Consider the following 24580-nt stretch of genomic DNA (forward strand, 5'->3'; position numbering starts at 1 on the left):
CTGCATTACAATTTCTACGTTACCAATTCTGCTATTTTCTTCCATTTACTGAGCATCCTTTCCATGTACTCACACTGTCTCTGGGTGCTTATTCAAAAGGCTTGGCTGTGAGGGTGAAGATGAGTACATTATATCCTTAGTCAATTAACCTTCACATCTCAACAACCTGTAATCTGGCTTCTGTCCCCAGTCACCTGTTCCTCTAAATAAACATGCAATTAAGTTTAGGAATAAATGAAGGCAGAAATAAAAAGTTGTAGACCTTTCTCCTTTCACTCAGAAAGAACCATTAAAAATGCTAAAGAAAGAGAACCCATGCTAATCTTTGAATAGTTGTAGCATTTGAAACTAATGACCACTGCCTCTTTTTTGAAACCCTCTTACCTTCACAGCTTCCAGGTCATTACTTTGTCCTGTTTTTTCTGAATTTTCCTCCCTTTTTGTTTAATTTTTACTAATCAATATATATCTATAGATAGTTAGATATATTTGCCCTTTTTGTTTCTTATATATTGGGCTTAAGACTTTGGTCCTTGTCCTTCATTTCTTCTTACGAGATAATCTCTATTCCTGAGCAATCAGGTCCTGTCCAATCTGCTGATGAGTCCCAGATCTATTATTCCAGCCGAATTCCTGTCCCAAGCTATAGACACTATTTTATTTCCAACAACTTACAGGGCATTTTTAACTAAATGCATTGAAGACACCTTAAACTCAACAAGGTACCAAGCATAGATCCTTGGCTATTCTTCACATGCCCTGAATCCCAAACCCGGAAGTTTGGAAGTCATCCTTGGAAATGGGAGGTGTAAGAGATCACCCGATCTTGCTTTCTAATGACTGTTCCTCTCCATACTCATTGCAATTGCCTTATTTCAGGCCATCGGCATCTGCCACCCTTAAAGACTCAAAAGAGGAAGTGTCTCATCCAGGCAGACTTCGCCGACTGCCCTGGCTGAGCTAGGTTGGATTAAGCACAGCTCCATGTGTACTCATAATAAGCCACCACTCCCCCATGGTCTCTGTCATAAAAGTGAGACAGTACAATGAAGGCCATGACCCCCAACCCAACCAATGCTGCTGCATCAGCTGTTTAGAGCAGGGAGGATGTCATTGTCATCTTTGTTTCTAATACTAAGAACAGGGCCAGTATATACATGCTTGATAATATGTTACATTGAAACCTCATCGCTCAAAACGAAAACAATCCAGGTTGTTGAACAGGAACTTTGAACCACCCCCTAAGCCAGCGCCAACTATGGAAACTACCACTCCTGCACCCCGTAAGGGACACCTTCGACGATCGAGTAGGTTCCACACTTGCCTGTCAACTACGTCCAGAGGTTTTCTTTGTTTTTATTCCTTCCCTCATTGCCCAGTTTTTCCTCATTTTTATTCCATCTCTCTGCCACACACGGTGGCTTCTTTTTCCCCTTCCCTTTTAAACTAAACTGTACATTATAGTTGTTGTTGAAATAAGTCTAAATGTCTTGAGACTCATCCTGACCTATTTAGCCGTATAATTCCCCACCTCAGCAGATATTCTCAACGTTGGTGCTCATTGGCCAAGTCCTGCCCCAGGAGATACTGAGTTAATGGGTCTGGATGCACACATTGAAATTCCTTTTAAAGCCCTCTGGCTCCAGGTGAATATAAGAGTCAGCCACTTGAGAACCAACCATCCAGCCTCTCTGTGATCACTGTGTAGTCCCCAGACCAGCAACATTAGCATCACCTGCAAGCACATTAGATGCAAAGTCTCAGGTGACCTACTGCAGCCTGCATTGAAGCCAGACCCCCAGGTGAGTGTGTGCACATTAATGTCAGAGAAATGCTGTTGTAGAGTCACACAGAACCTTGACACTAACAGGGTGCACCTTGAGAGTCCTCTGCCCTCAGTAACCTTCAGTTTCCCTGTCTACATGATGGTGGAAATAATAGTGCTGTCTCACATGGATGTGGGGATCATGATCATCAGCTTAAATGCCACATTAAGCATTTGTTAAGTAGTAGTGCTGTTACCATTCTCTCTTGTCTCCCTTATCCCTCCACCTGATATGATAAGGGTGGAGGAGAGCAAGTACACTCTTTACTTATAGGATGCTGGCTATGGGATTTCATGAAACACAGCTAATAGGAGGCTTACAGATGCTGCATTCACATCCAAATTAAACATTTCCCATTAAAAGCACACAAAGACGTTGCAGCTCTCTTGATTTTCTGCATCACCCAAAACGCCCGCCGTGATCTGCCCTCTGGACACCCTGTCTACCCAGTTACACAGTCACCATCCTGCTGAGAGTGCTGTGTGAGGCTGCACCCTGTTACGCAGGCAATTTGCTTCCAAGAGCAGCGTAGTGACTTGGCCCCCACCACGCGTGAGACTGGCGTTTCCACAAGACAGCAAAGCACAATTTCAAGAGGCAGATCATTTAAAACCAATTATTGGAACTCAACTGGCTTTTACAAGGAATTAATTTAAGGAATCCAAGGTGCCAGAGGGAGACTAGCAGGAGAGATGGGGTGGGGAGGGGTGTGTTTTTTATTTTTAAAGCAGTCTGGGATCTATTTAGAGAGGTTGCAAACATAAGGGTTGTGTCCAGAGAGTAACCTAATACTTTATATTGCTCTCTTTCTGCAAAGTCCTATCGTCCCCTGTGATTGGATGGAGTGTCTCGCATTTTACATTGTCCCCGAGAGGAGAGGGGTCCTTTGGAAAAGTCTGAAAAACTAACATTGAACTAGGACATAACAGCAGCCTTGGGACACCAGAGCCTGCTTGTGCCTGCTCTGCAGTGCTGGATGATTTTATGTGCACTACATTAAGAGCTTCCATCTCTCTGGACAAAGGGGAGAAGCGCTTCCATGGTGGGTGGCCCCAATTAAACCCTGTGCCTAGTGAGTTTCCGCCCAGGCTGACTGGAAGTCAGCCAGAGCTGATTAGAGAGCAGGTACCTCAAATGGCCCAGTACGGTTGTAATGAAATGGCCCTGGAAAATTGCTAAATGACACAGAGGAAAATCATTACAATTGAAATGCCTCCCTCCTCCTTATCCTCTCTAAAAAAAAAAGAAACACTTCAGAATTGCCTAAATATTGCTTTGCCTAGTGAGTTAACTGTATAGTAAATGAAAGATCTCTCACAAACACAGCTTTTTTGAGCACACTGCTTCAATTATGAAATGTTTATTTTGTTTAAAAGCACATAAAGACAGAAACAGAATAAAGAAAAAACAAAAGCAACTTTCGCCGACTCTCCCCATAAAAAACAAATTGTCACATACACTATAGAACCGACCGGTAGGCTTAATATGGAAGGTTTTCAGATATTTTTCCACTTAAAATTGTAATAAATATTTACTTTTTATGACAAAATCAATACAAGCTCTACTTGAACCTTGAAAAACACAGAAAAGCATAATGAGACAATAAGAATGGCTCAGGTGCTGTGGCTCATGCCCCTAATCCTACCACTGTGGGAGACCAAGGCAGGAGAATCCACTGAGCCCAGGAGTTTGAGACCAGCCTGGGCAACATAGTGAGACCCCGTCTCTTAAAAAAAAAAAGGAACTTAGCATCAATCCCTCAAAAATAACCAGAGTGAACATGGGGTAGTATATTGTCCTTCTGTACGCACTTTTACATCGTTGAAAATGCATTGTATATACTTTTGTGTTCTACCTTGTCTAGTACTATATACGGAGTATGTTGCTGATATTAAGATTCCATGAACCATTATTGTTAATGGGCGGGACATAATCCATTAAAGGAGTGTAACGTAATGCACTTAGCAAAAATGTTGTGGATGTCCCTTTGTCATGGGGCTACTAAGCTATGATAAATAACAGCGTTAGCAACATCTGCACCATATACTGAGTAAGGAAAAAAGGAAAATGCGGACTCACGTTCCATAGGGTACCTTCTTCAATCCACCACCAACACCATGAGGGAGTTATTACTCATCCCCTTTAACAGATAAGTAAACTGAGGCTCATTGATAGGTGAGATCACTGGCTGACGTGACAGAGCTAGGAGGCAGGGCCAGGATAATGACCTACATCTGTCAGATTATTCCTTGATCTCTATTCCTCATCCATACGTAGACACCAAGCAATGTAGTCAAAAAAGCATGGTTTTGGAGTCCAAGTATTATTTGCCTTATACCTTGCAAATGTTAGGTGCCCAATAAATACCTGTTGCCTACATGCTTTTTATTCTAATTAAAATTTTATGCATGCTATCACTCACAGACCTGGTGATTGCACCTACTAAATGTTAGATTTGGAAGGCTGTATCTTACCACAAGTACTACAGTTTAGAATTCAGCTTTCCATAGGAAGGGTACCTTAGGTTTCATTGATAATGTAGAACCCAGAAAATAGAAGAAAGACAAGGCACGACTCTGTCTCAGAAAGTTCCATTGCAGGAGAGAGAAACCCTAGTTTGGTTTAGAAATGAAGAGTGGTGGTAACCATGATGAACCATACTCTCATTAATTGATTGCTTCCCTGGAATGGAGCCAAACACTTTTAGCATTTAAGGAAAATAAGCATCAAAGTAGTTCTCTAATGTGGAAAATGAAAGCAAGACTGTCTAATGTGCAAATAAGTTAGTAATTACCAGCTGACATAATTTGGATAAGAGGCAGTGGTAGAATTTGAAACTGGGTCTGAATCTGTTGCATTCTAGACGCGCATTCTAGGTTCATCTCCCTATTCTTTACTGGGTAGCCTGAGGCATTGGACCAGTGTGTATGAACATGTCACACAGGTGGAAACCAACTTGAAGTGAGTATCAGATATCCCATTTCTTACAAGTCAACTGGCCGGCCACCCACCATGTTTCTTGAGTCTCTGTACTCCCTGGAGACTCCCCTTCCTCTCCCTTTCCCCTATTTTATGTACAAAACAATTTAGCCTCCACCCTATTCAGTTCCAGACCTATCTGAGCATATCAAATAACTCATTAATGTGCTCTGAAGAAATAAAAGATTGTTTATTCCTTGCCTCATTCCTCAGTAGAACAGAATAATGACAGAGGGTGTCTCTGCGCCCCCATTCTGCTTGCCCCGTTCCTCCAAGTGAACAGCAGCTGAGAAAAGATGAATTACTTCATGGCTATGAAGGGCATCATTTCCCTCAGAAGGCAGAAATGTTAATCATCAGCTTCAGCTTAACACAAAAAATTGCTGCTGTTGTCAATTTCTAAAATGTGAAAGCTGGAATGCATTCTCTCCACCATGGAGCTGGAGTGAAACCAAGCCCAGTCTTCTCATCACAGGTTCAGATTGACCCAGTGGGTCTATATATAAATATAACCAATGAAAGGTCAATTCCATAGGTCATAATTAGAGGAGCACTCGATTTGGCATCAGCCTGAGCTCAGATTTCTTCATGGGAAGCCTTCCAAACCATCCCTAACTTCTCTAGTATGGATTTATATCCCTTCCATATGCTCTTTGAACATCCATAAAGCTAGTTGAACTCTGTCACAGGACATAGAAAATTAAACCAAAAATTAAAGCAGGATGGCTTCTCTATTGGACTTTGAGACTCTGAGATCCAGGGGCTATGTACACACAATCTTTAATAGTGGTTCTTTATTGGGGACATTCTCCAACCAGGGAACATATGGCAATGTCTGGAGACATTATTGATTATCACAGCTAGGCTGGGGGTTGTTACTGGGATATCGTGGGCAGAGGTCAAGGACACTGCTCAACTTTCTGCACTTCTCAGGACAGAACCCCCACAAGAAAAAGTTATTTTGTCCAAAGTGTCCATAATGCCAATGGTTGGGTAACTTTCCCAAGGCAACGTAACATTTGATTTATGTTTCCTGATTCATAACCATTATACACAATTGCCTGCCAGCTTAAAAGCAATGGGGAATCATAGTATCTAAGTCAGAGGGCTGTTAAGAAGATTATTTATGGTATCTTGTTTGGTATTAATGACCCAACAATGTAGTAGATTTAGAGATGCTCGATTGTCACTTCAGGTGAGTGAGAAGGAAGTTTAAAAAGCAGCTATGACTGCAGGAAATCTAGAAGCCAAATTATTCTGCAGGGACCATTAAACTTTCTTTTTTAAAAAAATTATGTATTATACTTTAACTTCTGGGGCACATGTACAGAATGGGCAGGTTACATAGGTATACATGTGTCACGGTGGCTTGTTGAATCCATCAGGTCAACATCTATATTAGGTATTTCTCCATGAAAACTTTCTTGAAGACCTTCTGCAAGAGACTGAGCATGTGTACATTGGACAGAGGCAAACTTGATGATTGGAAGAAAACAGAGTGAGAATCCTGGTAGGTGATGTTGATGAGACCCTGGGCCACGTGACAAAAGAATTTCTTAGAATCTCTATCCACCTCTTTTCAGTAAATGTTCCTATATCTTCACACAAGTAAAGAATGTTCTGTGCCTCTCATATTACCAGGGTTAAACATACAAGGATCTTAGGGGAAATGTCTACAAGAAGAAGTGGGGAAGGAGCTGGAAAGACTGGGAAACTCATCAGATCATAATGTGGGTGGGCATGACCCCAAGTGAAGGAGAGAGGGAAAAAATGAGTACACTGAGCCACAGACTTAGACTCAACTTACACTTAGATGTCTAATTCAACTTAGAAGTAGAGTTCTTGCAGTCCGTGCAGTAGAAGGAAGGTTCTAGAAGCCACAGAAGAGGGCTGAAGCCACAGCCAGCCATTAGAGGAGTCCCGTGTTTCCTAGAAATGGGTCTGCCTGGCTGGGTGTGGTGGCTCATGCCTGTAATCCCAGCACTTTGGAAGGCAGAGGCGGGCAGCTCACTTGAGGTCAGGAGTTCGAGACCAGCGTGGCCAATGTGGTGAAAGCCAGTCTTTACTAAAAATACAAAAAATTCGCTGAGCGTGGTGGCAACCACCTGTAATATCAGGTACTCAGGTGGCTGGGGCAGGAGAATAGCTTTAACGCAGGAGGCAGAGGTTGCAGTGAACTGAGACTGGGACACAGTGCTCCAGCCTGAGCAACAGAGCAAGACTCTATTTCAAAAGAAAGAAGAAAGAAAGAAAGAAAAAGGGAAAGAGAGAGAGAGAAAGAAAGAAAGAAAAGAAAGAAGGAAGGAAAGAAGGAAAGAAGGAAGGAAGGAAAGAAAGAAAGAGAAAGAAAGAAAGGGAGAAAGAAAGAAAAGGAAAGAAGGAAGGAAGGGAGGGAGGGAGAGAGGAAGAGAGGAAGGGAAGGAAGGGGATTGCCTTAGTAACCCTGCCACACATACTCACTTTGTAGGGACCACCCACTAGAAGTGAGGCCTGGGCCCTTAGTCAATGACCCACCATGTAGTTGAATGTTTATGAGGCACATCTTCATGGCCATCACACCAGGCACTTTTAAATGTTGCATAAAACAAGCACAAATCCTCTGCCTTCAATTCAACTAGACATGCATGTACTCAAACACATGCCCTTTGGGCAAACAGCACATCAGCTGCCTGCCCTCTGAGTTGCACTTGAGCCCAACTTTGTGGAATTAGCTTAAAACCAGTGAGCTCATCAGCCTTCAGGACATGTTATAAACGCCCCTCTCTGTACAGTTGATATTCCATTCCATACCACCTCCCCCTGCCAAAATGTCCCATTATTTTGTTTTGTTTGATATTAAAATCTGGATCTCAGTGTTGATTGTCTGGCTCTCCTGTTTCTTTCTGCAGCCACTCGCCCTGAGATAATAAGCTATAAACACTGTAATCATGTGTAAACAATACCTCTGTGAGGTGAGTCCCAAGCAAACAAGGCAGTCCCATCGTCTTCCCCTGTCCTGATGGTCCTGCCTGTCCTCCTTACAGCAGCGCAGATGATGGGAGGAGCCAGCCTGAGCTGCTGGACCCTGGCCAGCCAGCTGGGAGTCCTCTGACGGGACCTGAAATAGTGATCAAGCGGGTAGCTGGAGGTGAGGGACTTTCAGGATCCTACCTGAGTGCTTCATAGGTGGCCGCAGGGCACTTGACTCAGATCCAAGAGAGGCACCTGGCTCCACGCTGGCCCCGAGCCAGTTTCAGAGGGTAAAGCTTGCCCTGAATGATGGTGCCTGGACTCAGTTCATGTTTTATTGTTCGGCGTCTCTTCAAAATTAATTCCTCAGCGAAAGATGTTTGAAACCTAAGCCTCTTCATTCTCCCTCTCCATTTCATTTTCAGTTGCAGGCACTTGTCCCTGTTGAAAATCAGGAGAGTTACTGTTAAGCAAATTGCTGTTGGAAATTGGATTTCTGAGCAATGCCAGGCACAGCTGTTGAAATACTGAAGCTTCTCCTAGGTCTAGAAACTACTAAGGAAAGGGCAAACCTGTCCATTTCCTGGAGCATCCAAGGCTGTGCCTAGTGTAGCGAAGAGGAAGGGATGATTTCTCAAAAATGTTGGAACACAGAGATGTAGGAACCGACTTTCAAAAATGTGTATGGACCAGTACAGTCGTTCTCAAAGTGTGCTTCCCAGACCAGCAGCATCAGCATCACCAGGAAGCTTGTTAAACATGCAGAGTTTTGACACATCCACTCCACACCTACTGAATCAGGAGCTCTGGGGGTAGGACACAGCTCTCCATTTTAACAAGTTCAGCAGGGGTTTCTGATCACCACTGAAGTTTGAGAATTCCTGCTCTAGAGAAAAAAGTGGTACTTCTTGTTCACAAATAAGTAAAACACAAAAGTTCGCTTAGTTATATAATAATCCTGTTATGCTGCTATAGCTTGGATGTTTGTCCCCCAAACATCATGTTGAAAACTGATCCCCAATGTTGGAGATAGGGCCTATTGGGAGGTGCGTTGTCATGGGGGCGGATCCCTCGTCAATGTCCTCCTTATGGTAATGAGTGAGTTCTAACTCTCTTAGTTCCTGCAAGAGCTGATTATTAAAAAGACTATTCCCTCGCTCATCTTTGCCTCCTCTCTCTTTATAAGATCTCTGCACATACCAGTCCTGCTTCCCCTTCCACCGTGAGTGGAAGCAGCCTGAAGCCCTCACCAGAAGCAGATGCTGATGCTACGCTGCTGGTACAGCCTGCAGAATCATGAGCCAAATGAACTTCTTTATAAAGCAGCAGTCTCCAACCTTTTTGGCACCAGGGACCAGTTTCATGAAAGACAATTTTTCTGCACACCAGGGGCGGGTTGAGGGTTTTGGGATGATTTAAGTGCATTACATTTATTGTGCACTTTATTTCTATTACTATTACATTGTAACATATAATGAAATAATTACACAATTTGCCATAATATAGAATCAGTGGGAGCCCTGAGCTCCTTTTCCTGCAACTAGACGGTCCCATCTGGGGATGATAGGAGACAGTGACAGATCATCAGGCATTAGATGATCATAAGGAGCATGCAACCTAGATCCCTTACATACACAGTTCACAATATGGTTTGCACTCCTATCAGAATCTAATGCTGCTGCTGATCTGACAGGAGGCAGAGCTCAGGTGGTAACAGGAACAATGAGGAACGATTGTAAATGCAGCTGAAGCTTCACTCACCCATTGCTCACCTACTATGTGGCCCAGTTCCTAACAGGCCACAGGTACTGATCCACGGCTTGGGGTGTTAGGGGCTGTGTTATAAAGTACCCAGCCTTGGTACTTTATAGGGGTACCTTTATAGCAACAGGAGAAGGCTCCTTTACAGCAACACAAACAGACTAAGACACATGCCTCATCACAATGTATTTGTCCAAATACTTACTGAACTACTACTTTGTACTAGGCTCTATGTTAGGCACGGGGATGTAATTGTAAATAAAAACGGAAGTGGTTCTTGTTCTCATGAGCTTATCTTTTAGTCAAGAGAACTGATATTAAACAAATACACAAATAAGTACCTAAGCAGTAATTATTTAAAGTGATTTGAATAAAATAAAATTTCTTAATTTTTTTTCTTTTCTTTTTTTTCTTTTTGAGACAGAGTCTCACTCTGTCACCCAGGCTCGAGTGCAGTGGCATGATCTCGGCTCACTGAAACTTCTGTCTCCTAGGCTCAAGCAATATTTCATGCCTCAGCCACCCAAGTAGCTGGGATTACAGCTATGTGCCATCTTGCCCAGCTAATTTTTGTATTTCTAGTACAGATGGATTTTACCATGTTGGCCAGGCTGCTCTTGAACTCCCGACCTCAAGTGATCTGCCTGCCTCAGCCTCCCAAAGTGCTGAAATTACAGGCATGAGCCACCATGCCCAGCCTAAAATAAAGTTTCTTAAATAACAATACCAAAAGACCTGATCTAGTATGGGAGGTTAAGGAAAGCTTAAGTGAGGAAATTATACTTCACTTGACATATAAAGGAAGCACAGAAATTACAATCCTAAAATCTGGAATGAAGGTGGGTTTTTCAAGCAAAGAGAACAGCACATGCTAAGACCCTGCATCTGGGTGAAAACGTCTCACCCAACTGACAAGATTAGGACAGCCAAAGTACAGGAATCAAAGGGCACAGAATTTTGAGACAGGATGAGTAAAAGATACTTGGAGTTGGCCAGGCACGGTGGCTCACACCTGTAATCCCAGCACTTTGGGAGGCTGAGGCAGGCAGATCACAAGTTCAAGAGATGGAGACCATCCTGGCCAATATGGTGAAAACTCGTCTCTACTAAAAATATAAAAATTAGCTGGGCATGGTGGTACATGCCTGTAGTCCCAGCTACTCAGCTCCTTGGGAGGCTGAGGCAGGAGAGAATCGCTTGAACCAGGGAGTGGGAGATTGCAGTGAGCCAAGGTGGTGCCACTGCACTCCAGCCTGGCAACAGAGCAAAGCTCTGTCTAAAAAAAAAAAAAAAAAAAACAAAAAAAAAACATATTTGGAGTCATGTTAAAAATGTTGATCTTTATTATTTATACCCACAGGCAACCACTGGAGAGTTTGAAGATGGAAGAGGGGCTATGGCAACAAATGGCATTTGGAAAAATCCCCTTCTGGTTGATGCATGGAGAATGGAGTGGAAGAGGACTCTTAGGTGGGCACTGCAGTTGTTCAGGCCAGAGACGAGATAGGGGAGACCAGCGTAGGTCAGGGGGAGATTCAAGACATGGAAGGAATTATGAGACCTTGGGAAGAGTCTATCACCGGTCCCGGGTGAGAGTGCCAAAGGTGTCAAGGGTGGGTCTCGTTTCTGAGAGTGCCAAAGGTGTCAAGGATGGCTTGCATGTCTGAAGGAATTGGGAAACTATTCAATGAGATAACATCTCTGAAAAGCATCAGGTTTGGGACAGGGTGGGTGATGAGACACACAGTTTTAGCGGCCCTTGAGATTTAAAGATGTAAGCCTAGAACAGGATCTCAGAGAAAAGGTTTGGATTGAAGGTATTAAATGTGGCGTGACTCACACACCTAAGTCTCAGAGTTGAAACTGACAAATGAGTCTAGAGTGAGAACACAACAGGTCTCAAGATCAGCCTGGAGGGACTCCAGTACCTGGACTCATGTGTAGCAAGAGCTCAGTAAAATTTTTTTATAACCACATGAAGAAGAAGGAAGAGAAGGAGGGAAAGGGATGAAAAAATAAGCGTGAAGCAGACTGTATTGGATTCAAGGTCTGGTCCTGCCATCTGAACAAGTTTCTTATTCTCCAAGCCTCACTTCCACCATCTGTAAAACGGAGGGAAGGTGGTTCATATCCTATGCATGTATCATGTGGATTAAATGATGTAATATTTGTCACATAGCAAATGCTCAGTGACATCAATTATTACTCTGCGCATGGGACGGGGCAGGCGCTTAATGTTATTTATGAGAGTGGTGAATGAATAAATCATTGGTTGAATAAGTGATATCTATCTCCTTTCTCATAGAATTATTTTTTTTGAAATCCCATTTGTATTAATAGTAACGGAGTTCGGGGTGGAGTAGAGGGAGGATGCTTGAGTTATGCATTTCACGCGATAACCTGGGACATTCATTTTAAGCCTCTATCTCATTGGAGAAATGGGAAACATTGAGGTGTAATTTTTTAAAAGACAGATGGGACAATCTGTGTTGTGTTGCTTTTCTCTAGGGAAGCAAAGGCAGCCCTGCATTATCGTGTGTTATGTATCGCAGGATGGATTTTGCAATTGCTCCACTCATCTTTCTCACCTTGCCTACACTTACCGTTTTTAAAAGTCCATATTATTTTGAAAGACCTCATCTCTCAGAGCTATCACCTCCTATGCATGTTTACAATGCAATTAAAAAGGCAAAAAAATAAAAAATAAAAAGGATCAGAAGTTGTAAGAGACACCAACATGACTGGACAAATAATGCGGTGTTTCTAGGAGGTTGGAAGCAACCTCGAACTCATACATCCTGGTTTATGTGAAGCCAGCAAAAGTAAGATGGACCTCTCATTGCAGATTCTTGGGTACGTCAGCCTAACCAGCCTTCTCTTTATACTAACTTTTTAATTAGCATCAGACATATGCTTGGATTAAAAAAGAAAGAGTAATGAGAGTGACCTGAGAGCTATTGCCATTGTATTTTACTGAATGCCTATCTATTTAATGGTTGAAATGTAACAATCTTAAAAACCAGGGTTGTTACTGGAAAGCAAACAAAGAATGATTGATGGCACTATTGCATCTTTGGATAGAAATAAATATTTTCTTAGGGCTGATTCAAGGAATTTCACTTTCTCTTTCCTTCACCCTCTGAGAGCATGGGAGTGGCATGCCATAAATGTCATATTTTAAACAATGATTTGAAGATTAACACCATGTTGTCCTTAGTCAACAGTCATGAGTTGGCTCTATGTTGCAGGAAGTCACGAAACCAAGAATATTGTCTGGAATCTCATAAATTACAAAAGGATAATACTAACAAATAATGCAATCTGACAGTATTTATAACGACTCCAAAATCTCAGTATAGAGACATGATGCACCATCATGCTGAAACATGCTTTTCTTCACATGTTAACCACTGTGAAAAAGAATGTGTTGTGCAGTTAATAGCATCTTAGAAACACGATGATAATGAGAACAAACAATAACTAGAATGTATTGGGTGCTTACATTGTGCTGGGAACCATGCTACACGTTTTTTATGCATTAACCATCTAATTCTTACAGTAATCCTACAAGGAAGATACTGTTGTTCTCCTCATTTTATGGAGAAAGAAACTGAGGTACAAAAAAGATCAGATAATCCAAGGCCACTTATCTAAGGCCAATAGACTAGTGAATGACGAAGCTGAGGCTAATAAAAAGGCTTGTATTACTCCAGACTAAGCTCTTTTAACATGAACTGGGAAGCAGTTTTATAAGTCTCTTCCTCTAGCCAACAAATAATAACTCTTCCTCCTTGTTAAAAAAAATAGTCATGGAAGATCATATAGTTAGATATGTACACATTTTGTGAATTTGAAAGAGAATAGGAATAGCATTGAATCTATACACTGCTTTGGGCAGTATGGCCCTTTTCATGATACTGATTCTTCCTATCCATGAGTATGGAATATTATTCCATCTGTTTGTGTCCTCTCTGATTCCGTGAGCAGTGGTTTATAGTTCTTTTTGAAGAGGTCCTTCACTTCCCTTGTTAGCTGTATTCCTAAGTATTTTGTTCTCTTTGTTGCAATTGTGAATGGGAGTTCATTCATGATTTGGCTCTCTGTTTGTCTGTTGTTGGTGTATAGGAATGCTTGTGATTTCTGCACATTGATTTAGTATCCTAAGACTTTGCTGAAGTTGCTTATCAGCTTAATAAGCTTTTAACAACTACATGGAAATGGATAACTTGCCCCTGAATACCTAAAAAAAAAAAAAAGAAGAAGAAGATTTTAGTGTTAGGTATAACTATCGTTGTTAAGAAATAAGAAAAGCAATGTGAATTTTCAAAAAAGAAAAGGAAACTAGAATGGCAGAAATTTTGGAAACTGAGTCCAATGGCTCAGTTTTGTTTGTTTTGCCAAATCTGCATACTACCTGAACTACTTATATTTATTTAACTTATTTATATTTATGATTCACTTTATAAACTTTAAAATTATTTGATCTTACATGGCTATATGAACAGTCTAAAGTATCAAGCTATTACAGTTTTTAAAAATTCTGTGAGACCCCAAGAACCTTCTGGAGTACCAGAAATGGAATATATTCCCCACATTGGAGACTCCAGTCAGAATCACCATAGGGAATGCAGGGGAAAAGACAAAATAAAGCAAACAATGGCTAGGAGACGTGGTGGCTCCAGACCTCTCATCTCCAACATCTTTTATCAACTTCCCAAGGAATCCCCATAGGGCAAGACTCGGTTGCCTGGGAAACTCCGGTCTGTATAACCTGACCACATGTCATCTTGTGACAGATGGAAGAGCTTGTTAGCCACACTGGGGACCTGTCATAGACATCACCCTAGGTCTGCACATTTCATGTACAATGAGCTCTGAATTTAAAATTAAACAGTTACTCATCAGGAAGGAAAGACATCACAAAATAAAACATGAAACGTTCTAAATTCAACAGTGGATTTAACAGCATATAACACCGTGCTCTCGTGTATACAGGCAAAAAAATGCATCAGAACCCAAGTGTTTAGTTTCAAAAAAATGGAAACATGTAGTCAGTTCTACTCCCGTGTCTTCTCTGTGGTCCAATTAATCAAATCAGAACGAATTCAAAACTGGTAGCCACTTGCCAAGCATGCAAAAAATGTCTGATTCTGATTATTAAATAAACAACTCCTAAAAAAGGAAGTGTTTTGAAGAAAGACAAACATTTTCTTCCCTCTGAATTGCAGTGTATTGAACTCCTCCCACGAGCTGGTGGTAGAAAAAGACTAAACTAACGAGAAGTTGAGAATTTATCAAATCATGCTTCATTCCAAACATAAGATATCAAAATGTTGAAATTGCCTCTTAAAAATTTAGTAGTGTTATTGCTTTGTCTTCCATTTTAAAGAAAATAAATATGACATACTTTTGGATGGTAAACGGTTTGGTTATATATTTCTTCACACGGTTTTATAAGATTAGTTTTCTCTTAAATGTGGAAGCTTCGATGGCCAATACTAATTAATTCAATTTTAATTTCATATATTCCTTTTTGTGATTTTTTTAATATTGTCATTTAGAAGGCTAGTTTTCACAACCCCAAGTTCAAGGTAAAAATCCACTGATTTATACAGCAAGGTCAGAGTTTCAACCCTGACTGCTACATACAGCCTACAGAGGTAGTATGCCACTCACTCTACCTTTATGATATTTATATTAATCATAAAGAAAGTGATATCACTTCGCATGGTTGTTGAGGATATAAATGAAAAGTGAAGTGGATACTCTTTGTGGTTAGACAGAAGAAAAAATATCTATCTGCAAGAATATACATCAAATTATCAACCACACTCTCCGTTAGGATATTGGGGATTTGTGAAGGTACGTCTCGAGGAGGGGACTGAGTACATGGGGTGATGAAGGACTCCTATTTTGTATTTTACATACTTTGAAATTCTTTGAATGAACTGTTAAAAGGAACATGCCTCATGTATAGATATGAAAGATTAACAAGACATTTAAGAATAAAAATGGCAAAAAGACAAAAAGAAGGGGTTCATGGTTCTTGATTTGTATGTTGAACTAAGTGAAACTAAGTGGATTTTCATGCCTGTGTTCCTTCTTTCCCTAGAACCATGGGAGCCCTTTCAGAGCTGTCTTGATTCTAAGGTCAGTTGTACAGGGAAGTCATAGAAAGGGCAGCACCCCAAATATCCTGGTCCACTCAAGGTCCAAACTACCTCATTAAACAGCCCGAAATCTTTGAAGCGTTGGCCGGGGGCGGGGTGCGAGCAAGCGTGAAGACAAAGAAAATGAAGATGTAAAGTCCAGGCAAACTTCTGTAGTCACTCTCTTTATCATAACTCTAGTCCTAACACTATTACTACCAATTGTTAACAGTTACTGTAATTTTGCTGTGGTCTTGGGATTATGCTTAGTATTTTTTAATGAATGTTTCATGTAATGTTTGCACAATATTTGAAGAAGACGTTAATATCATCTTCATTTTGCACACACAAAAACTCACGCTGGAGAGTTCTGGTAACTGAGCTGTACTCACAGGGTTAGCAAGTTATGAAGCTGCAAACCAAATTCCAGCAACCTGGAATGCTACGTGGGATTGGGCAGCAGAAGCTTCATAGTACTAAAGCAGAGAGGTTGGCAAATTGGTTCTTTCTGAATACAGCTGAATTTCTTGTGGACTTGGCTTATAGACTCAACATTATTGTGTTATAAGGGATGGTACAGGTCTTTCAGTTCAACCTCTCTGTCAATAAGAGAGTAAATAATCTTTTCCACATATCTATGATAGATGATCTTCTATCTCTGCTTAAACGGCTCTAGTAAAAGAAAATTTAAGATGTATGTGAACAAATCTTAGCACTGTTGAATAACTTCACTCATTAAAACCTCTTCATTACATTAAGCAGAGATTGGTTGCCCTATGAAATTGCACCAAAGACCTTGGTTCTTGTATCTGGAGTGCCACACAGGTACATGTTGCCTCTTCCACAAGATAATGTGATAATGTGTGAAAGATATGAATGCAATGCTTGTGTCCCAATAAATTTGGATGCTTTCTTTAAAAGAAAAAGTAGAGTCTGGGCTTAGGCAACTTACAGTCCTGAACTCAAGCCTCAGTTTGGCCCTTTGCTAGCCATTAATGTTTGAGCAAGTTCCTTAAATTTTGAGTCTTTATCTCTTTGAATCTACAAATTGAGGAATATAGTATCCATGCTGTAGGACTCTGAGAACAAATGTAACGTTCCCAGTGGCGGATAGTGCAGACACAGAATAAGTATCTAGGACATGTTGGTTTTCTCTTCTTTCACTGTTTTGTTTATGTTTCTCTGATTTCTCTCTGCTGTTCTTATGAACTTTGTGAAATGTGAGATTCTCACATAGACACAGTCCTCCAGATGTACTCTAATGCAAAGGAAGGTAAAGGAAAGTTGGACTGCAGCTCTCATGACATAAACACTGATTTTCTATTTAAATGTCTTCGCTATTCCAAAGATTCATATATAGCCTAAAAATAGGTGAAAAAAATCAAACCCCTTTTCCCCGCTTCCTAACCAAATCTGATGTCTCCCATGTTAAACTTACTGATTTTGCTATTAGCCCCAGAAGTCTCTCTTTTCTCCCTATTCAATCCTGTTCTATAGCTCTTAGTCCATTGCTCCTACCTGTTGATACTGTGTTTTGGTTCTGTCATCTACACTATTAGCAATCTCTCCTCCACTTAGCAGTGGCTGAAAATGTGATAAGTATACTTTCAACCAAAGGAACTGATTTTAAAAAGGACAAACAGGACAGGACCCGGGAGTGCTCCCATGTCACACTGCTGCAGACCTCCCACCAAGTTGACAAGAAGTCATTAATCAACCCTGGCTGGATGGAGCTCCTTTATCATTGATGATTGTGTCCAGCGGTCCTACCATGCAGTTCCCATGTCATAATTCTATACGTGGCTATCAGGGAGACTTTATGAAATGCTTCTCTGAAAACAAGACACACTCAGCCCCTATACCACCAGCCTTCTAATAAAACCATCAACATAGGATGTGGAGTTATTTTGGCACAAAATTACAGACTGCCTTAGTCTCAATACTCTTTTATATATGCTCATCAATATTATCATTGATGCTAGGCTCTTTAGAAAATATTACTTTTTCTTAAAAACATGAAGTTACTTCTTTGTTTTCCAGAAGTGAATAAGATGGATATCCTCTGGTTTAGAGCATTTGAGTGTTGCTAAGCTAGTGGAATCATTCCCATTCTCTAATAAAATTCAAAAGTTGCAGAATATTACTCTAATGGATCTCTAGAACTTAGAATTGTTTTTACAATCCCTGAAGAAAGATGTCTGCTTTTATGCATGTGATCATTATCTTCCTCCTTCATAGGATAACAGTTTCCACTTTTCAAGAATATGTCTGATCTTCTCTTAGCTGGTAGAAGATAGAGCCACACAGCTTCACTTCAGATCAGAGGAGGAAGAAAAATGAACATCGCACAAGGAGAACTTTATTATTCTTTCAAACAAGACTTAGCTCTTATACACACATCTTCCTTATGTTATTTCTGGTTTATTTGTTATATTTTAAATTACAAAAATAGTTTGGAAAAGTTTTCAAAATCTTATTTTAACAAGCCTCTTGAATACAGTCACCTCAGCACAAAACTAAAAGGTATTAGTTTTTGTTCATATGTATTCATATTTTACCTATTTGCAGTTATATTTTTATTCTTAAACTAGAATCAAAATATACCTTCATTTTTGCTGTTACAGATTCTTATAAGATTTAAGCATACTTTGACATAGCAGCTGCCTGAGCTATAATGTAGACCCTAAAACATTGAAAGTCTAATAACTACATAACTTTTTAACTTAATTTTTATGTAAATATTTTTAAATTCTATCTATATTAGTAAAGAATTGCCTTGTGTGGTTTCTCATGCAATGATATTGAATATTCTCCCAAATCCTTAAATAACTGACCCCTTCTCACCAATATTTTATGTATTTATTGATGTATGTATTCATTTATAGCGCCAGTGTCTCACTATCTTGTCCAGGATGCTCTCAAACTCCTGGACTCAAGTGATCCTCCAGTGTTGGCCTCCCAAAGTTCTGGGATTATAGGCATGAGCCACCATTCCTGGCCTTGAATTATTTTCTTAACATTAATTCACCTGAGAGAAAGAATTGAATCAAAATAAATGAGTATTTTATTCCCTTTTATCTTTTCACTCAAGACTTATCATCCCTGCATTTTTATTCTTTTTAATGTCTATTGACACACTTGCAATAAGATATTGCTTAAATCGTTAATTTTCTAAGCACTCTGTTTTAATGGAAACTTTATCTTTTCATATTTGTTCTACCCAGTACTACATTTGTGGCTTTTAGATATTTAGAGAGTATACAAATTTGTTACATTAATTTTCTCAATGATAAAAAGAAAATTATTTTATTTAGTTTTATTCATCTCCTTATGAAATAATACAATTAGATTTTGGGATGTGACAACCTTACATCATTTTTTCCCTAAAATATGTAACTGGTATTTGCATCAGAGAGTTGGTCGTAATGCTAACATTATTAGAGCTATGCATAAACCAACAATGACCACTTCAAGTCTTGTAAAACAACACATGTAAAATATGAGATGACTTTCCAAAATTTACCAGATTTGTCTGTCATAGAAAAAAACTTGAAAACTCATTTGAGCCAAGCAAGTAGGTGCTATGGAGAAGCAAAGATGAATAAGACACAGTTGTTATGTTCAGAGACATGTCATTGGTGAGGGATAATAAAGGAAATCTTGAAAAGATAAAACAAAATGAATAGGCCACACAGAAATAGAGGCAGAATGTGGAAAATGTCCTAAATTGAATGAAATGTTTTGGCATTTAGAGATTGGAGAAATGAATTTGGGGTTTATAGCTCCCTGTTTGGGGCAGGAATGGGTGGTGGAGTTTATGGTGATGAAGATTTATCAAAGCCAAGAAAGGATCCAAGATGGCCGAATAGGAACAGCTCTGGAGTGCAGTTCCCAGCAAGAACAACACAGAGGGTGAGCGCCCACCGCATTTCCAAACAAATTTTCACTGCCCACAGACCAGGAGATTCTCGGCCGAAAAGCACCATGAGTTTTCTGCACAGTGGTTTCAGCCGGTGCCGGGTTGGCACATAGAAACTCACACAAATCTGGGCGGACAATTCAACTGGTGCCTGGAACATCTGGGAGACAGAGCCACCCATTCAACTGAAAGGGAGGGGGCAGAGACAGGGAGCCAGGCGATCTGGCTCAGCGGGTACCACCCCACAAAACAAGCAATCTGAAACACTCTGGATTGAGAGTTTCACAGCAAGCACAGCTGGACCCAGGACGGTCCAGCTCAGTGGGGGGAAGAGTGACCACTGCTACTGAGGCAGTTCACACAGCAGCTGGGCAGAGCCTGAGGCAGCTCAGCAACACCTCTGCTGGCAGACTGTGAATAGACTACTCTGTGCAGGGCAGGACATCTATGAAAAAGGCAGCAGCACAACAGGAACTCATGAATAAAGTGACCTTCCTAGGACAGAGCACCTGGGAAAAGAGACGGTTATGAGTTCCGCTGCAGCAGACTTAAAAGTACCTGCCTAGCATCTCTGCATGGAACAACGGAGCTCCCAGCACAGCACTTGAGCTCCTATAAGGGACAGACTGTCTCTGCAAGCAGCTCCCCAAACCCCATACACCCAAAGAGACATCTCATAAAGGAGAGCTCAGGCCGACATCTGGCAGGTACCCTTCTGGGATGAAGATAACAGAAGAAGAAACCGGCAGCAACCCTTACTGTTCTGCAGCCCCCGTAGGTGATCCCCAGGCAAGCAGGGTCTGGAGTGGACCTCCAGCAGTCCTGCAGCATAGTGGCCTGACGGTTGAAAGGAAAACTAAGAAACAGAAAGAAATAACTTCGTCATCAACAAAAAGGATGTCCACTCAGAGACTCCATCTGAAAGTCACCAACTACAAAGACGACAGGTAGATAAAGCCACTAAGGTGGGAAGAAACCAGCGCAAAAAGGACGAAAACACCAAAAACCAGAATGCGTCTCCACCTCCAAAGGATCCAACTCCTCACCAGCTACAGATCAATGATGGATGGAGAATGAATCTGATGAATTGACAGAAAAGGCTTCAGAAGCTGGGTAATAACAAACTACTCAGAGCTAAAAGAACATGTGCTAACCCAATGCAAAGAAACTAAGAACCTAGAAAATAGGTTAGAGAGATGCTAACTAGAATAAACGCTTAGAGAAGAATATAAACGACTTGATGGAGCTGAAAAGCACAGCACAAGAACTTTGCAAAGCATACACAAATTTCAATAGTCAAATCAACCAAGCAGAAGAAAGGATATCAGAGATCGAAGATCAACTCAATGAAATAAAATGAGAAGGCAAGAATAGAGAAAAAAAAAGTGAAAAGAAATGAACAAAGCCTCCAAGACATGGGATTATGTGAAAAGACCTAATCTACGTTTGAAAGGTGTACCTGAATGTGACGGAGAGAAGGAATCCAAGCTGGAAAACACTATTCAGGATATTATTGAGAAGAACTTCCCCAACCTAGCAAGCTAGGCCACGTTTCAAGTCCAGGAAATATAGAGAACACCACAAAGATATTCCTCAAGAAGAGCAGCCCCAAGGCGCATAATCATCAGATTCACCAGGGTTGAAATGAAGGAAAAAATGCTAAGAGCAGCCAGAGAGAAAGGTCGGGTTACCCACAAAGGGAAGCCCATCAGACTCATAGTGGATCTCTCTGCAGAAATCCTACAAGCCACAAGAGAGTGGGGGCCAATATTCAACATCCTTAAAGACAAGAACTTTCAACCTAGAATTTCATATCCAGCCAAACCAAGCTTCATAAGTGAAGGAGAAAGAAAATCCTTTATGGACAAGCAATTGCTGAGAGATGTCATCACCACCAGGCCTGCCTTATGAGAACTCCTGAAAGAAGCACTAAACAAGGAAAGGAACAGCCAGGAGCAGCCACTCCAAAAACATACCAAATGGTAAAGACCATCAACACAATGAAAAAAATGCATCAACTAATGGGCAAAACATCCAGCTAGCATCAAAATGGCAGGATCAAATTGACACAAAACAACATTAACCCTAAATGTAAATGGGCTAAATGCCCCATTCAAAAGACACAGACTGGCAAATTGGATAAAAAGTCAAGACCCATCGGTGTGCTGTATTGAGGAAACCCATGTCACATGCAAGGAAACACATGGGCTCAAAATAAAGGGTTGGAGGAATATTTATCAAGCAAAGGCAGAGGAAAAAAAAAAAAAAACAAGCAGCAGTTGCAATCCTAGTCTCTGATAAAATGGACTTTAAACCAACAAAGATCAAAAGAGACAAAGAAGGGCATTATATAATGGTAAAAGGATCAATGCATCAAAAAGAGCTAACCATCCTAAATATATATGCACCCAATACAGGAGTACCCACGTACATAAAGCAAGTTCTTAACAACCTACAAAGAGACTTAGACTCCCACACAATAATAGTGGGAGACTTTAACACTCTACTGTCAATATTAGACAGATCAATGAGACAGAAAATTAACAAGGATATCCAGGACTTGAACTCAGATCTGGACCAAGTGGACCTAATAGACATCTACAGAAATCTTCATCCCAAATCCACAGAATATACATTCTTCTCACATTGCATTGCACCTACTCTAAAATTGACCACATAATTGGAAGTAAATCACTCCTCAGCAAACGCAAAAGAACAGAAATCATAACAAACAGTCTCTCAGACCACAGGGCAATTAAATTAGAACTCAGAATTAAGAAACTAACTCAGAACCACACATCTTCATGGAAGCTGAACAACTGGCTCCTGGATGTCAACTGGATAAACAATGAAATGAAGGCAGAAATAAAGATGTTCTTTGAAACCAGTGAGAACAAAAACACAATGTATCAGAATCTCTGGGACACATTTAAAGCAGTGTCTAGAGGGAAATTTATTAAATGCCCACATGAGAAGTGAGGAATGATCTAAAATTGACACCCTATCATCAAAATTGATAGAGCTAGAGGAGCAAGATCAAAAAAACTCAAAACCTAGCAGAAGACAAGAAATAACTAACATCAGAGGAGAACTGAAGGAGATAGAGACACAAAAAAAATCCTTCAAAAAGTCAATAAATCCAGGAGCTGGTTTTTTGAAAAGATCAACAAAATAGACAGACTGCTAGCCAGACAAATAAAAAAGAAAAGTGAGAATAATCAAATCAATGCAATAAAAAACAATAAAGGGAGTATCATCACTGATTCCACAGAAATACTAACTACAATCAGAGATTACTACAAACAACTCTATGCATATAAACCAGTAAACCTGGAAGAAATGGATAAATTCCTGGACACTTGCACCCTCCCAAGCCTAAGCCAGGAAGAAGTTGAAACCTTGAATAGACCAATAACAAGGGCTGAAGTTGAGGCAGCAATTAATAGCCTACCAACCAAAAAAAGTCCAGATCCAGATGGGTTCACAGCTGAATTCTACCAGACATACAAAGAGGAGCTGGTACCACTCCTTCTGAAACTATTTCAAACAATACAAAAGGAGGAAATCCTTCCCAAATCATTTTACGAGACCAACATCATCCTGATACCAAAACCCAGCAAAGACTCAACAAAAGAAGAAAACTTCGGGTCAATATCCATGATGAACATAGATGCAAAAATCTTCAATAAAATACTGGCAAACCAATTGCAACAGCACATCAAAAAGCTTGTCCATCACAATCAAGTAGGCTTCATTCCGGGGTTGCAAGCCTGGTTCAACATACACAAATCTATAAACGTAATCCACCACATAAAAGGAACCAAAGACAAAAACCACATGATTATCTCAATAGATGCAGAGAAGGCCTTTGACAAAATTCAGCAGCCCTTTATACTAAAAACTCTCAATAAACTAGGTATCAAAGGAGCATATCTCAAAGCAATAAAAGCTAATTACAGTAAACCTATAGCCAATATCACACTGAATGGGCAAAAACTGGAAGCATTCCCTATGAAATCCGGCACTAACAAGGATGCCCTGTCTCACCACTCCTATTCAATATAGTATTGGAAGTTCTAGTCAGAGCAATTAGGCAAGAAAAAAAAAATAAAGGGTATTCAATTAGGAAAAGAGGAAGTCAAATTGTGTCTATTTGCAGATGACATGATTGTATATTTAGAAGACCCTAACATCTCAGCCCAAAATCTCTTTAAACTGATAAGTAACTGCAGCAAAGTCTCAGGATACAAAATCAATGTGCAGAAATCACAAGCATTTCTAAACACCAACAACAGACAAACAGAGAGCCAAATCATGAGCAAAATCCCATTCATAATTGCTACAAAGAAAATGAAACACCTAGGAATAAAACTAAGAAAGGATATAAAGGACCTCTTCAAGGAGAACTACAAACCACTTCTCAACGAAATAAGAGAGGACACAAACAGATGGAGAAACATTCATGTTCATGGTTAGGAAGAATCAATATCGCAAAAATGGCCATACTGCCAGAGCAATTTATAGATTCAATACTATTCCCATCAAGCTACTAATGACCTTCTTGACGGAACTGGAAAAAACCACCTTAAACTTCATATGGAACCAAAACAGAGCCCGCATAACCAAGACAATCCTAAGCAAAAAGAACAAAGCCAGAGGCATCATGCTACCTGATTTCAAACCGTACAAGCCTACAGTAATCAGAACAGCATGGTACTGGTACCAAAACAGAGATATAGACCAGTGGAACAGAACAGAGGCCCTGGAGGCAATGCCACACATCTACAACCATCTGATCTTTGACAAACCTCACAAAAACAAGCAATGGGGAAAGGATTCCCTGTTTAATAAATGGTGTTGGGAAAACTGGCTAGCCATGTGCAGAAAGCAGAAACTGGACCCTTCCTGACACCTTACACTAAAATTAACTCCAGATGGATTAAAGACTTAAACATAAGACCTACCACCATAAAAACCCTAGAAGAAAACCTAGGCAA

This window comes from Sapajus apella, unplaced genomic scaffold, assembly GCF_009761245.1.
Source record: "Sapajus apella isolate SASKATOON/1434 unplaced genomic scaffold, GSC_monkey_1.0 scaffold15, whole genome shotgun sequence".
In the NCBI taxonomy this organism is placed as follows: domain Eukaryota; kingdom Metazoa; phylum Chordata; class Mammalia; order Primates; family Cebidae; genus Sapajus; species Sapajus apella.